The sequence below is a fragment of the Vicia villosa genome, unplaced genomic scaffold (genome assembly GCF_029867415.1).
Source record: "Vicia villosa cultivar HV-30 ecotype Madison, WI unplaced genomic scaffold, Vvil1.0 ctg.000664F_1_1, whole genome shotgun sequence".
NCBI lineage: Eukaryota > Viridiplantae > Streptophyta > Magnoliopsida > Fabales > Fabaceae > Vicia > Vicia villosa.
The window spans coordinates 174,101-184,676 of NW_026705296.1; the positions used below are offsets into that span (position 1 = coordinate 174,101).

The 10,576-nt window shown below is 36.6% G+C and overlaps 1 long non-coding RNA gene across 1 annotated transcript; it reads right to left on the reverse strand.

Moving 5' to 3' along the window:
• Positions 1 to 6,868: 6,868 nt before the first annotated feature.
• LOC131630264 (uncharacterized) lies at positions 6,869 to 9,180 on the reverse strand. Its single transcript, XR_009292291.1, has 3 exons — positions 8,904 to 9,180; positions 8,565 to 8,638; positions 6,869 to 7,152 (listed from the first exon to the last, which is right to left on the reverse strand). It is a non-coding gene; the product is annotated as an uncharacterized LOC131630264 (long non-coding RNA).
• Positions 9,181 to 10,576: the final 1,396 nt, after the last annotated feature.

Below are 10,576 nucleotides of genomic sequence, written 5' to 3' on the forward strand. Positions count from 1 at the left end.
ACTTACTGCGTATGCTATGTCGGGTCTAGTACAAACCATAGCATACATCAAAGAACCAACTATATTAGCATATGGGATGCTATTCATATAGGCTCTTTCCACATCAGTACTGGGACACTGATCAATACTCAGCTTGAATTGAGGGTTTGTTGGAGTCACAACTGGCTTCGAATTCGACATACCAAACTTTTCAAGAATCTTCCGTAGATATGCCTCTTGAGATAGACATAACTTCGACTTCTTTCTATCTCTTCGAATGTCAATTCCAAGAATCCTGGAAGCAGCTCCCAGATCCTTCATATCGAACTCCTTATTGAGTTCAGCCTTCACCCTCATCACATCTTCAACATTGTTGCTTGCTATGAGAATATCATCCACATAAAGCAACAAAATAACAAATGAATTACCAGGTCGAAATCTGAAGTAAACGCAGTGGTCGAACTGACTTCTAATGAAACTTATGCTTGCCATGAACTTGTCGAATCTCCTATTCCACTGTCGAGGAGATTGTTTCAGCCCATACAAAGATCTCTTTAACTTGCACACATAATCTTCCTTCCCCATTTACAGCTGACTAACCTTGCCCCAACAGGTTTCTTGATCAGTTCCCAAGTATGATTATCATGAAGAGATTTCATCTCATCATCCATGGCCTTCAGCCATTCAGTCTTATTTCGACTCCTCATAACTTCCTTATAGTCTCTAGGTTCTTCGTCTAGAACCTCACTTGCAGAGATTAAGGCATAAGCTATAAGATCTGCATATCCAAGTCTCTGAGGTGGCTTGATGACTCTTCTCGACCTATCTCTCGACAATAGGTAGTCATCGTCAGTTTCCTCAACTTCAGCATCTTCTGCTTCTTCTTCGACTTCATCTGGGATATGCAATTCAGCATCAACATGCTCCACCTCAACAGGAATCTCTACCTGTTCCAGCTCTTCGTCAGATGTTTCTGTACTTCGACCAACATCATTAGTTTTCTTAAAAGCCATTTCAGCTTCATTGAAAACTACATCTCGACTGGTGATACACCTCCTGTGACCTGGCTCTAGGCACCATAGCCTATAAGCTTTGACTCCTTCAGGGTATCCCATGAACATGCATTTCAGAGCTCTAGGTTCGACCTTATCTTGCCTAATGTGAGCATAGGCTACGCAGCCAAATACTCTCAGTTTGTCGAGATCTGGTGGATGTCCCGACCAAACTTCTTCAGGTGTCTTCATATCTAACGCTGTCGAAGGACATCTGTTTATCAGATATGTTGCTGTCAAAACAGCCTCAGCCCAGAACACCTTTGTTAACCCTGCACTAGTCAACATGCATCTGACTCTCTCCAAAATAGTTCGATTAAACCTTTCAGCCAAACCATTTTGCTGTGGAGTACCTGCAGTAGTTCTATGCCTTGCAATACCAGAGGCAGCACAAAAACTGTCGAATGCCTCATTGCAAAATTCAAGGCCATTGTCGGTTCTCAACCTCTTGACCTTTCTGCCAGTCTGATTTTCAACCAGAGTCTTCCAACTTTTGAAATTCTCAAAAGTTTCATCCTTAGTCTTCTGGATGAATACCCATAATTTTCTGGAATAATCATCTACTATGGATAGAAAATACCTTGCTCCTGAATGTGATGGACACCTTGCAGGCCCCCAAAGATCAGCATGGATGTAATCAAGGGATCCATGTGTTCTTTGTTTGCCTTTGTTGAACTTCACTCTGCAAGATTTTCCAAGTACACAGGGTTCACAAAACTTCAGCTTTTCGACTTTGTCTCCACCAAGCAGATTTTGTTTCCCTAATTCGACTAGACCCCTTTCACTGACATGGCCCAATCTCATGTGCCAGATTTCTGTTTTCGACAAAGGTTTCGTGGATGCAACATTTGTCGAACCACTTACAACTTCAGCCTCAAGGGTATACAAGCCTTGTTTCTTCACGCCTCTCAAGACTTCCTTCGAACCTTTCATGACTCTTAGGATACTTTTCTCTCCTTGGAAAACATATCCTTTCTTGTCGAATTCACCAAGAGAAAGCAGATTTCTCTTCAAATCAGGAACATACCTGACTTCAGTCAACAACCTTATTGACTCATCATGGAGCTTGAATCTCACAGATCCAACACCTGCAATCTTGCAAGCCTTGTTGTTTCCCAGCAATACTGATCCACCATCTTGATCACATAATTCCTCGAACAAGTCTTTGTTTGGAGTCATGTGCCAAGTGCAACCTGAATCCATAATCCACTCCTTCTTAGAGTCACTGCTTGAAACCACAAGAACATCAGATGATTCGAAATCATCTTGAACAATGGCAGCGTTGCCATTATCCTTACCTCCATGATATTTCAAGCGTTCAGGGCACACCTTTCTTGTGTGACCCTCCTTTTTACAATGGTAGCATCGAATGCCAGATGCTTCGCCACTGTAAGTCTTCGACTGGCTTTTGCCTTTCTTCTTGTCGAACTTACCATCCTTTCGTAAGAGTTTTCCTTTAACGGCCAAACCTTCGCCAACAGTCGAAGGTTTATGCTCCTTTCGTTCATTTAAGTCCTTAGAGTACAAGGCTGATTGAACTTCTTCAAACGTCAGGGACTCCCTTCCATACAAGAGAGTTTCTTTGAAGTGAGCATGTGATCGAGGCAAAGAACACAATAGTAACAGCGCTTGATCTTCATCATCGATCTTCACATCAATATTTTCAAGATCAAGAATCAGCTTGTTGAACATATCCAACTGCTCAGCCAATACTTTGTCTTCAATCATCTTGAATGAATACAAAGCTTGCTTCAGGTAGAGTCGATTTACCAGCGATTTGGTCATATACAAACTTTCAAGTTTCACCCATAACCCTGATGCCGTCGTCTCCTTTGATACCTGCCGGAGAACCTTATCACCAAGGCTCAACAGAATTGCGCTGTGTGCTTTCTCGATCATAGTTGTCTTCTCCGCTGCCGTTAATGCAGCATTCATGGCTGCCTCTCCCTTCAACGCTTCCAAACAACCCTGCTGAACCAGTAGGGCTTTCATCTTCAAGCGCCACAGACCGAAATCATTCACTCCAGTGAACTTTTCAATCTCATACTTTGTTGAAGGCATCTTCTCCACGCTCACCGCACCAATTTGTTGTGAAAAACGATACCAATAACAAAGTATAATAGGGAATTAGGGAAGAGAATAAGAACACAAGAATTGGTTATAACTGCTATTCTTTTACTTTCTCTTAAAACAAGATTACAAGTTTACAAGAATAACAAATAACCTCTCTCACCCTAAATTAGGCTTTGCAGCTTAGCAATGATGAGAGACTAGTATGCTATTTATAATAAAACCTAACATACTAACTAATGGGCTTTTTCCACAAGGCCCATTACACAAGTCAACTTAATAAACAAGCTAACTTAACAAATTAGGGTTTAAACACTAAAACCTAATTTAACATGCTAACAACCCTAGCATCTTCGACACAAGCATGTGAACAACCTTCGACTTCATGCTTAACCCTGTCGAACCAAGAAGCTACCCTTCGGCTATACTAGAGTTCGATCCAAAATCTCACAACAACAGTTTCTAATCCAATATAATCAAACTACCAATTCTCTGCCCAACGGAACCAGACGTACTGGATAACAGAGATCATATGGTCTTCCATAACTCTATAGATTACTCTAGAAGAACATTAAAGATCGCACCCTCTACAAGGAAGAATACACGGGGAAAAGACAACCCAGAATCCCAATAATGTTGAAGCAAAGAATCATTTATGAAGCCTCTGATCTTTACTCATATCTAACTCTATGCTTGGCTTCGTCGAGCCGCTAGGAGATAGTATAAAGAAAGAAGGAAACTAGGTTCGATCCGTATAGAACGTTAACATTTATCGTGAAGAATTCTTTAAAATTTATCACCTCCATTAAACAATCCTCTCAGCGTGAGTAGGATCCTACCAAACGTCAAGGGATAAATTCTCACGATTCTTTTAAACACAAAACCATTTATGCTTTGGAGAATCCGGGATAATGTCTACCCCAAAGTAATGGAAAGCAAAGATATTTCCATCCTGTTATTCATAAGGTATAACACCAAGAAACCCCTAGAGATAATCTTGTGACGTTAGGGTATTTACAATATTCAATAAAATACTCTACGAAGACGTCGACTGCCCCTGTGGTGCTTGTCGTTAAAGGTACGGGGAGAAATCCAATGTGGACCATTGCCTCATCAGGAGGACTAAGAAAAGGTTGTCTTTATAGACGTTATGAACAACCATGGAAAATGTGATAAAGAAGGAGAGCAATTTATCCTTATGACTCCATCTATGAATTAAATACTCTGGAAGGTTTTTTGCAATTTCAATCATCAATATGCTAATTGTTAAATCACTGCGACCAAAAAGAATCTTATAATTCTAGGTAGGATATCATAAGCCACTCTTTTGAGACAAACTTCACGTTTAAGGAGCACTCTTCTCAACGTAGCTGACGCACCCCCACTTAGGAACTAACCACTTCAAGAGCCTAGGGAGTGGAGCCTGAAGACGTCCACCCAAATTAGGTCAACCCTAGGGGCAGGAACAAGAACCTTACCTTTGCTCGCGGACAATTCCTAGCGACATGGAAAAAGTACAACAACTCTTCTCAATTAGAGCTAGTAACAAAGAAACTCTGATTGAAAGTACAAAATTAAAAGAATACAATAATAGTGGCGCAAAGAGGAACTCCTTTGAGAGATTAAAACTACAAGGGTTATCACACTCGAGGCAGACAATATGTCACATCCATGCTGGTGCAGACTAGAGGCCGACCGTTTTTACCGTGAAAATTGGTATACAAGCGCTAGACTTCCAATAACAAAGATTTTTTTGTTATTTACAGGGTCGACTAGATTGATCCTAGGACATGTGCTTTATATTTCAAATTCTATTTTTTATAGTTAAGAACACTTCGACACAATACATGTTCTTATTGAAAAGCTTGTTTGATCTATGTGACTTTTGGAGTAAAGTTATGAACTTCTAAATAGATTCAAGTAAGGCAATTAAACGTTAAATTGCAAGAATGTAAAATTCTGTAAATAACAAGAATGTAAATTCTGGAAATGGTAAAATTGTATAAAACTGTAAAAAAGATGTAAAGATGGTGTTTAAACGTACATTCTCAGATGACTCGTTTCTCACCACACGGATACTTTGAGTTTATTTAATGAGATTTTGTACACAAATGAACACCCCCCAAATCCTAATTGCTAAGACTCTTATATATACTACTTCGAAATAACCGTTTTCAATGGTCTTTCGAATAGGGCATGCCACGTTTCACTCGGAATGCCTTCCTTTTGCCCTAGAGCTCCACGCGTCCTTTTGTCAAAAACGGATAAGGACAAAAGGTAGTTATATCTTCCTTCAAACTAAACTTCCCTGTCGAACGCCTCTTTATGTCGAACCAAGTATAAAACTTAGAAAATATTTCTAAAACCAAGTCTAACACTTTCTTCCATTCGAGGTGATTTTGACAGACCTTCAGAAAAATATGCTATTTTGTCGAAGGCTCATAATGTCCATCACAAATATTTTCTTTAATTAATAACCATGGTGTCAAAAAACTCCAGCTATCAGGCCGGTACACAACATTGGCTCTGGCAACGCCCACGAGGCAAGCAAGTTTTAAATTGCAGGGACAAAAAGCAAGCCATGAAAAATAATAACTCGATAATTATTCCAATTTGAGGGTATTAATAGCTCTTTCGCAACACTAAACGACAATTAAGAAAAGATAAATACATATCAAGTACACATATTGAAATAAAACACCAAAGCACTAAGGTAAGAATATATTTATATGAATATTGTTGTCCTAGCCAAGGCACAAAAGACTGGCGAATATCATATGAAAGAAGAAAGAAAAAACAAAGAAGAAATTAATCAAGCATCCATGCTCGGAGACCAGGCACCTTAATCACCCCCAAAAATCCCATCCAAAACAACCTTGAAATGGCCGACTCCTTTAAATGGATTTGAAATGTCAGGGCAGAATTCCTTCGCCTGGCTAACTGCCTAATCAAGGACCCCGTACACAGCCTGTACAGTTTGTTGAAGGTACTCCCGAATCCTCTCATTAAAGGCGGCCACCTCATTTTCGTAAGCTTTCTGAGCCTCAACACGGGTCTCCTTTTCCCGTTGAAGAAATTTCTGAGACTCCTCCGCACAACACTCTGCCTCTGCAACAACATTGGAGGTCTCCTAATGTTGTTTCTTCTTTGCCTCAAGAAAGGATTTCGGGTACACAATCCAGGCAACCAAAATAGAAAGAGACCGTGGAGCTTCGCCTCTTTTTGGAAAGCCTCAACAAGCTTGACCTCACTACGCCATAAAAGCTATTTAATAGCACTTTTTTTGTTTTTAATAGCACTTAAAAGCGCTATTAACTGCGCCGCTATTGTAAACGATTTTGTTTAATAGCACTTTAAAAGCGCTATTAAAGTATCAATTTTTGATAGCGTTTTTCTTGAAGCGCTACTGAAGTGGACATTTTGCGCTTTATAATACGTTTTTCAATTTGATTTTGATAGCACTTTTAAATAAAGCGCTATTATAAGGCACGTGTTTGATAGCACTTTCAAACAAAGCGCTACTATAAGGCACTTGTTTGATAGCACTTTCAAACAAAGCGCTATTATAAGGTACATATTTGATAGCACTTTCTCTTAAAAGTGTTATCATAGGATGTTTCATTAATAGCAATTTGTATAAAACGCTATTGTAGTACACTTTTTCTCTTTTTATTTTGCTGTCACAAAATCATTCTTTTGGTGTGCAAATATCAAAAAGCTACGTTCAATTCAATACCAAATAATATTCTAAACCAAATCCACTTGTTTATAAATATCATAACATTTTAATGTACTAAAAAAAGAGGTCATGTGCATAGAAAAAATTTGTATATGCATACATTCCAAGAGTACTTTAATCTAAATCCTAAAGCAAAAAATCATATTCTCTAAACAAAACACCTAAAAAAACAAGAAAGAATAACAAAACAGCACCAGGATTTAGAGCCTCCTAACACGCCCAGGATAGTTTGGGAGATTTAGAGCCTCAAATAATATGTCTGTAGGACCAAGATCTTGTCTCTCTTTTTCAGTTAGTGTTTGTTAACTTCTCCTGGCATTAATAAGTATAAAAGAAACAACCAATAGTAAGACAATATAAAACTACAATATCAATATTCAATAATTGGCTATATAAAAATTCAAAATTTAACCAATCAATAATCATTAACCGTTTATAGAAATAACATGGTTATGTTTTTTTTTATAAATGTATTTTAAAAAAACATGATTATCTACTACACGTTGAAAATAATTGAATCCAAATTCATCGTTGAAAATAATTTTTTTCTTTTCCACATTCAGCATAAGCTACAACTTATTATACATACTGTGTTTCAATCGACTCCACGCAAAAAGGCTATCAAACACAATCACAATTAGCTACCCTATACCCATAATCCACAATTGTCACACCTATTTTATTTAACATATCCACCACAACAGAACAGTAAATAATCTTGGAAGTTTGAAAGCTAAGTCTTATGATAGAACAAGAGAATAAACAGAATTATAGTCGAATGCACCCAAATTCTACGCTATTTGGTCAATGTAAGTTACACCACCCACAAGAATAAGAGCCTTACTTCATTCAGGAAAACATATACAGTGATTCAATAAGCAGCCCTATTACCTCTTATGATAGCAATTCAAATCGGCATTACTTCTTTCATTTTTTTTAAGTAAAGAAAAATCTGCTTATGATTATTTGAAACATGAATGGAATGAGAAATAAATAATTTTTTATTAATCTGAATGTTGTAAAAGTGGCTCATAATTGAGAAAGTGTTGCAACGCAATGAAAATAACTTCTCACCTACTAACAAAATCTGTCATATTCATCAAGCACTAAGTGTTCAAAAATGTTTAATTAATTACCATACTAATCTTCATTAAGTGTGTTATTTTCTACTTATAATTAATTCTATATGGACATTTTTCAGTTCTATATGGGTTTCAATTAATGTTTGATTATTTGATTTCCTAATAGTTGAGAATTCAATTAAATTACAGCTAAAGCATGTTTGGTTAAACACTTCAGTTAATATATTTTTCCTTAGATAATATTTTGAGAAGCAATATTGCCATAAGATTTTCTTTTCATATCTGTAAATATATCATTTTCTGTTATTAATTTTCCACTACAGAGCAAAGGTTCGACGATGTGGGTTGCTGCACCAGGTTGAGAGAACTTAATTGATATCAAAGTTCTAAAATCACAAAACCGATAGTGGAAAGAAAAAGTCCTTATTCTAATTTTAAAAGTATCTACAAGTGACTAGCTTTTACTATTAGGATATTTGATGAGTCAAATGTCTTCCAAATTGATATGCAATAACAATAAAGTATACGCAAAAAAATGTAGTATTTTAGTCAGAGTGATAGGAGTGTAAATTAAAGATAAGCAAAACATGGCATTTGAGTATTTATAGGTACAAACTCTACTGTATAAAAGATTTAGCTTACGTGTGTATTTGAGACAAGGTTGCCCACAACAGTCCTTTGTTGATCAAGTGAGCTTTCAAAGAACTGGTAGTATCCTGCAAAATGACATAATGAGCTTTCCATTGAACTTACTTCAGCTAATCAAAACACATCATGTCCTTGATAGTTTTCTTTTTCTATTACTTCCCTTTTAATAGTTTTCTTTTTTTATTCCTTGTCTTCGACTTGCGTTCACCATAAAATTTAGTTCAATTTTAGATATCTTGTTGAATCAATTATAAAAATGTATTCAAACATAGAATTACAATTGACATAGACAACTTTTATTAGCAAATTTTGGAGAAAAAAACTATTCTTAACTTTGTGAACTACATCGGTTTTTATTAGTTCTTTCTCACCATTCCCACCATCCCCAAACAAATGCAATACATGTTATCACTTCTATTAAGATGACTTCATTTGAAGCATTCTTCTGCTGCGCTCCACTTTCCCTCACAACCTATGTGACAGATTCATTCAAAATGAGGTTGTTTGATGATTTTTTTTAAGAAGAGAGATAATGCAACACTTAAACATAATTTAATAAGTACAAGGCAACACATAATCCAACAAATGGATTTAAAGATAAGAGCATAATTTTTTTAGTGGAATTGAATTCACCTTAAACTCCACGCGTATCAACAAATATCAGTACACAAGTTTTAATGGAATTGAATTCACCTTAAACTTCACCCATATCACAAATATCAGTACAAAAGTTTTACCAACTACACCTCAAATACATTTCACGTTTCATTGTTGAATTTCTATCTTGAATTTAATCTTAAGGATAATATCTTTCTTTTAAAAGAATACATGATTGCTTGTGCAAGAGTAAGTAAAAACCAATAAACCAGAAAGTTTGTTTAACAAAATATTTTTGATTAAAAGTCTATTTGTCATCATAAACAGGTCACAAAGTTGGTGACTAGCAGAATTGAACACCAGAGAATTATGTCAAATTTACATACAATGCCTTTTCTAATGGAACTTTCATTCACTGCTAAAAATCAAAAGCTTAATCTGACATAATGCTGTGAATTTAGTCAATCATAAAGCCTTCATAACCTGTAAGGATAACCTACCGTAACCATAACTTTACAAGACAAAAACTAAACTCACAGGACCTATGGTGATTTACTTCCATGTGATTATGAGATTAGAAAGTTCAAAAATCAGACACAACAACACAAACCAAAACTTATTCTAATTTCCTGCTAAACATCACTTACAGCACCATAGCAGCCACAACCAACAAATCAATTCAAAAAGCTGCAGCATCAATTAAATGAATCAATGAGCCATTGAACTCATCTGCTTCATCACCTCACCTGCAATGAACCAGACCTGCAGAAGTAAAACGATTGCAACTCAGCTCCAACAACAAAATGAAATCGAAGTATTAACAACAGTTCAAGATATTCATCAACAACACTAAATTTCGAAGACAGAAGAAGAAAGGTGGGACCACGAAGGCTTACCCGACTGAACCACCGCCGGAAAAGAAAGTCTCGTCGGAGAAGCTCCGACCGTGTAAGATCTCCTTCTTCGCTTTTTTTTTAAAAATACCACTGTGTTCATCGAGACTTGATCGGTAATAGCCCCCATGATATTCGATTGAACTTGCACTCCATTGCTATTTAATCTAATTTTGAAACTCTAGGATTTTGATGACATGAGAATGTTTCTGGTTTTTGCTGTTTGAATCATGGAGAACGATGAGAACATAGGGAGACCGAAGGTTGTTGTTGATTGAGCAAGAGAGAGATCGATGGAGAGAAACAAAAAGATATAGCAATCAAAGAGAGGGAGACCGAGAGTTTTCGTGAATTGAAACGAAAGAGAGAGAGCTATTGGAAAGAGTGAGGGAGACCGAGTGTTTTGTTTTTTTATTTTATTAATTATTTATTTATATAAATCAATAGCGCTTTAGGTAAATGCTAACAAAAATAGTAGCCTTTTATTTTATTAATTAATAATATATGGTGGTAAAA